The following is a 6,345-nucleotide window of genomic DNA, read 5'->3' as shown; positions in this document are numbered from 1 at the left end:
ATAAAGCTTTGCTATATTGATATTGATTCTTATTTATGATTAGTAAATTTAACTTTATTAATTGTCCATCAGGGAGGATTCAGGCTGATCAGAAGAACTAAATTACTCCCATGATGCAACATTAATTGACCCTTTGCCCCCTTCTGCAACATCATGCCAACCCCTCCCCTCCTGTTTCTCTTGGTGGTCTTTTCCCGCCTGCTCCCTTCTGTACCCTAAACGTGCGCGCCCTCCGCTCAGCGCACGTCGTTCACACAGAGGCTGCAGTGAGCAGGAAGCAGCCAAATGGCCTGCCCTCTGCTTCATATTGCTGGTGGTCAAGTTTTGTTTTTGTCTTTGATGCTTTGACTTTCATTCACTAAGGCCCAGGAGGACTCCGTCAGCCCAGGGACAGTCACACACACACACACAGACGCACACACGTGCACACACGTGCACCACTGAAGAGCTTCATCCCAAAACCTCGGGCATCTTCTCCAGCTTCTGTCAGAGCCATGATGTCATTATGAGGAGACACAATGCCTCTTCATTATCCGCCAAACACACACACATACAACAACACACACACACTCACCATCTTCCTGAGAAACACATTAGTAAGTACAGTCCCAGGTGAATCATTTATTCCTTTTTTAGGTGGAATCTTATAATAATGAATAACTAAGGAGATCCTCATTTTGTCTTTATAATGAGGTACAGCACCAGTAAAGAAACTTTTCAAATGTTTGAACATGAATGTACTCAAAAATATTTCAAAATGTCTTCAATTATTGATTATGTGGATTTGTGAAGACAGAGAAATGTAAACCTGTGGTTTTTAGCAGTATTTTGATATTTATTTGTGTTTAAGATTACATTTATTCTGCCTTTTTACATGAAAAATTAAAAAATGTTTAAGTCAATACAAAAAATATCAGATCATATGTCATATTGTCAAATAGTTTACTATAAATAATTTTCATTTGATTCACATGAGCCTGATTAGAACATGTTTCAACTAATGAACATTTATTGTGGGAAGATTTAAATCAACAGGAAGTTTTTGCCGGTTAAAACAGAATAATAGTGAGGCACGGTGGCAGAAGCATGATGGTAATCCTTTACTTGGAACCACATGTGAAGAAAAAGCAACTCTGTGTTTTCTTTTGGAATGCACAGAAAAATGTTTGGACATACGAAATTAAAAACATTTTCAACATCAAGAAATATCTGATTTAGGACAACATAACACCTTAACTTTTCTTTTATCTGTTGAGATTTTGCAAGATAGCCACAAACCACATGCAAAGAGTTTACCCCTTGGAGAAGCACAGAAGCAATTCAGTATCTTAACCCTTGTGCTATGTTAGATGACCCCACCCGTACTTTGACGTGTTATTCCTACCATGACAAAGGTGGATAAAGGTGGAAAGATTTCATGTAATCCATGGACACCAGTGAAGATCACAAATCATTGAAGAAAAAAGGTTCAGTGCACTGTCTGGTGGGTCTAGATGACCCAACTCCCAATGTTAAAGTGCCTAGGATAGCACAAGGGTTACAAGCTGGAAAAGGTCAGTTCGGTGTGAAGAAAGGAAGGCAAATCCAAAGTGACATTCCTTTTAAGATTAGACCCACACCTCCAGCAGATCACCTAACAAGCCCCGAAACAAGTAAACATGAAGATGATCAAAAAGTTCTGCAGAAGGATTGAAGAAAATTGATTACATGTTGAATTATTTGACCATTTTCACAAGCAATTACAAAATTAAATGCATCCAGAGTACTGGATTACTCCCAATATCTTTAAAGACCCATTCTAATGAAAATGATGGAGGACACATATTAGGAAAATTAAGATTCAAATTGAATTTCTGAGTATTTTTTCCAACTGTTGTGAATCAGGAGCAGACGAAAAAAGTGCACTTGGAAAAAGAGCTCATTTGTGGTGCAGAAAATACCCTGGGCAGCAATAGGGAGGGGAAAGGGGGCGGGGTTGCTCCGCTTCAACACTCTGGCCTACAATTCAGAGGTGAATTTCTGATGGACCACTGCCGCTCTGCAGAAACTATGTCTTGGAAAACGACACAGGCTTTTGGATTTTGGCTAATATTCATAATTAAAAGACCACTGGGAACGCTTTTAAAAGAGATCAAAAGATGATCGGAGTGAGAGTTTAAGATGTACTGCTAAACAAACCAATTTTGATATTTTAGTCTCATCTGAGACCATTGGCCACATTACAATCATTTTCTCCCGAGGTTTTACACACAAAAAACAAAGGGGAAGTGGATCTGGAGTTGAATCAGTGCAGGGACCTCTGTGGGGAGAGTCCAGCCTAAATGCATGCTAGCCCTGCAAAGGGTCTTAACAGCCTTCAAGTCAAATTATATGGCGTGTCTTGCTGCATGAAGCTCTCTGTGCATACTTCGACTTGAGGTGCCGGTTATTTTTCCTGCTCCGAGCGTTGTTCTACCTCACCTTCTCCGCCACATTGGATTTGGAGCCGGGTTATAAAAACCCACAAGCTTACATGTGAGTCATGATATGAGAGGCTCAGATGGTAAAGGAGTCCCAACTGGTGCCCAAAAGATGTGTCACTGGTAATACCAACCCCAAGGCCTGCGGTGTCTCTTTTCATTGCGCTGTGGGCCTCCCTGATCTGTGTGGAAAGGCAGTGTGCCAGGGCCCAGGCATGCCGTTAGCAGCTCACTAACAGAGCATTAGCTTCGTGCTCATCTCAGTGGGCCTTTGCTGTCTCAAATGTTTCCTCACGCTCCGCTGCACACACCTTCTGTGGCTCCACACCGCTTGTTAGCCACAGGACCCCCTCCGTCGTAGGACTGGAGTCCTCTTTGCTCTGATCGCATCCCCGCCTGGGCCTTTATACCCCAAGTCTCTCTTTCTATCCATTCTCTCTTCAGGGAGCGGGAAAAGGGGTCTCAGTGGGGACTCCTATGCCAAACCGACACTTACACAGATGCAAATGAAAACATCTTAAAGATGAAGCTTAGGGGCAGGAAAAGAACAGCACACCGCAGACAGAGAGCAATCAGATGGATTTCCTCTGCTGGCGTTCGGGGCAGAGGTTTCGTCAAAGATGACCTGGAGGGAAACGCAAAGCTTGTTGAGGAAGAGACGTTCAGAGGAATCCAGCCTCAATCCCTCTCCAAAAGCGAAGGTCTTCCTGGCACTGATGCACATCCTATCACCACACACCCGCCAGAGTCAAAGTCCCAGCCAGATGACATCTCCTTCCCCTGGGGGGAGAAAGAAAAGCGGAAAATGAGACCAAGGAGACCAGAAAACAGGGATATATGACATCTCACACATCTTCAAGAGGGGGGCATTTGAAGAGGAGGTGAAGCGGGGGATTAGAGAAAGAAGCAACCATGTGGGGTGGTTACTTTGTTGTGCCTGAGGCTAAAGAAAAGACTCTAGTTGTAAGTACCAGATGAGGAGAGGCATGGAAAAGACAGCAGAGCTTTTGAAGAACCGAGCGCAGTGGCCAGAAAGTTAAATGGACATGATACGATGGCATCTCAGGTAAGAGGAGGGAGCAACATCTGACAGCAAAGTGTGAAGGTGCTGAAGGAGGCAGTGGGGTGAGGTTAGAAGGGCAGAGAGCTGCGATCTTGAGGGAGCATGGAGGATCCTTGGAGTCCTGGCACCTTATGGCATGGCCTCCAGTCAAACAGATGCTGCAGGCCTTGCCAGCCTTGAGCAGGGCACAAATGAGACCATTAGTAGCACAGGAGGAACGTGCCTCTTCTTACAGAGCAGTCCTGGAGCTCCAGTGTGTGCGTGTTGACCTGTCTCACAAAGAAACAGCAAAACGTGAGCTTTTTGTCAATGTTATGCTAACGCTGCAATCATGTCTTCAGTTGGTTTTGCATGAATATTTGTTTCAAGACGCTTAGCAAAACCTAAATTTTACTTTGTAAAAAGTAGAAAATCTGATTTACCTGATAAATCAACTTTATGTTTAAAACTTTTTAAAAACAGATTTATACTTTTACCAAAGTAATATGTTGAAGACAGGGTAAAAAGTTTCTTTAGGTGCTACTTGAAGAACGCTCTGTATACAAAAACGCATGGGTATTGCACGCTCGTTGCAAGTTGAAGCGAATCGAACTTTGACCTATCAGGGACTCGGATTTGGTAATGACCTATGGATGGCGTCCCTTTTTTGTTCACGGGAGTTGATTATGGAGAAGAAATGAATAATTGCGGTTTGTGTGTTTGTGAATTCTATGACCTCAAGTCTATTACATATCGAAACAGAGCTGAGAAAGAAAAAGCCTGGAGCAGAATTCACGATAGCTGAGCCGTTGGATATTTCACACCAAGTCTCGTTGAACTGAAGGTGGCGGACATTTGCTAGTAAACAATAGGAAAAGATGAAGAAAAAGCCACCTTCATGCTTATCCAATGCGCATTCAAGAACGTGTTCTTTGCATTATTGTTCAATTCGGTCCAAATTTGATCAAAAAATGGCAAATTACCCTGATTGCAATTTTATAATGGCTGACATCAGTAGTTTGTCTGGACTAATAATCCATTCATTCCCAGAACCCACTGAACCCCCTTTGGGGTCACAGAGCTGCTGGAGCTAACCCAGCTATACTGTCGGGCGAAGGCGGGGTACACCCCCAAAAGGGTGGCCGTCTGTTGCAGTCCACATGCACACCTAGGGACAATTAAGGGTCACCAATTAACCTATAAAGCATTCTTTATGCTGTGGGACGAAGCTAGAGAAAACCCACACTAGCACAGGAAGAACATGCAAACTCCACACAAAAAGGTCCCAGCTGGATTTTGTAACCAGGGCCTTCCTGCTGTGAGGAGAGAGCTCTAACCGTTGCACCACCGAGCAACCCTGCATTAATCTCCATCAGCTTTTTAATAAAGTGCATTTAAATATTTAAAATCAATGTTTTGATCTTTCTGTTCCTTTTTTTTTTTCACTTTTCCAATTATCTTTGCACATCCAAGAAATGTAGAAAGCCAAGCTGGAGAATATATGCCAGTGTTTGGGAAAACTACTCTGACTCTAGTGGGTGGAAGCATAAAGTAAGTGGAAGAAAAGCAGCAGCCCGCTCCTCACCGTCGATTTCCTCTCCTCCATCTATATTTTTTCAAGTGTAAGTGATAATATCCTCCCTTTTTTGTACCTCTCACAGGCTTGAGTGATGTGCTAAGGCGGTGTGTGTTCGTTTTGGACTGCATGTGTGTGCGCCCGTCTCGTATTAGCCTTTTTCCATTAAAGCAATTTTGCCGTCCATTGTATTCCTGAAGAGGACCTGGGAAGTCACTAATGGTGCCTTGCATTCACACTTGCACGCTAGCGCACACACCTGCTGCACACACGCAACGCAGAGCATCTCTAAGCGTGCGCTATCATCACCCGTCGCCTGATTGCTGTAAAACACACACATTAGCATAGAATGAGACACATTACCACTCCTGATTATGGGACGCTAAGAGGTTTCATGGGGAAAAAAAAAGACCTCACACCTTTTCTCCACAATGCCGGCTGCTAGTGAGATAAATGCGTGTTGTCCAACATCTCTGACACTACTGAAAAGGCCCGAAGACTCCGCTGATGGATTTAATGGTCTATTGTTGTTTGTGCTCGTTACTATTCAGAATTGTCATGTCAATACTAATTTTTCAAACTTGAATATCCCTCAGCTGCACTTGTCAAAACAAAGTATTTGGCGAAAATTGAGGCAGCTTCTGTGGCAAAGAGACGGACCGCTCGCACGCTCATCATGAAAGGTGACTGCGCATGGTTAACAGGTGACCTCCTCTTCCTCGTCTTGATGAGTAGAGGAAGTGTCAGCCGTGTACATGGGAGGAAGTGCACACTTGTTTGAGTCAAAGGTCATCCCTCTCTGCTTTTTCAACTGTTTTCTTAAGTCTGGGGTTTATGAAGAGCTAATAAGTCTGACAGACTGATGTCCTAGTCTGACAGGAAACAGAAGGAAATAGAAATTTCTATTTTCTTTTGACTTTCCGGTATTTTTTCACAAGTAGACCGGAAACGAGGGAGAGTCTACGTCTCCATCAATGTAGTCCGAGAAGGTCACAAGGTGATGGGTGGGAGAGACTCCTTATATTTAGGTTAGGTTTATGGTATATTGTTCAAAAAGGGGACTTTCCTAATAGGCAACAGATTAGTCTGTACAGGAAGTGTTGACATGTCTTAATTCTGGTTCCAATATGGACATCCTGCCCTCATTTATTCCAAAACTCATTTACACAGTAGGTGTTGTCTGATATTATTGGAAAAATAGAACATCGTTTGGGTGCTTTCAGATCAAAAAATTCCAATATTTGAGTGAAAATGTCAAAAATGTTTGA

Source organism: Oryzias latipes, chromosome 24 (genome assembly GCF_002234675.1).
Source record: "Oryzias latipes chromosome 24, ASM223467v1".
In the NCBI taxonomy this organism is placed as follows: domain Eukaryota; kingdom Metazoa; phylum Chordata; class Actinopteri; order Beloniformes; family Adrianichthyidae; genus Oryzias; species Oryzias latipes.
This window is presented reverse-complemented; position numbering follows the sequence as displayed.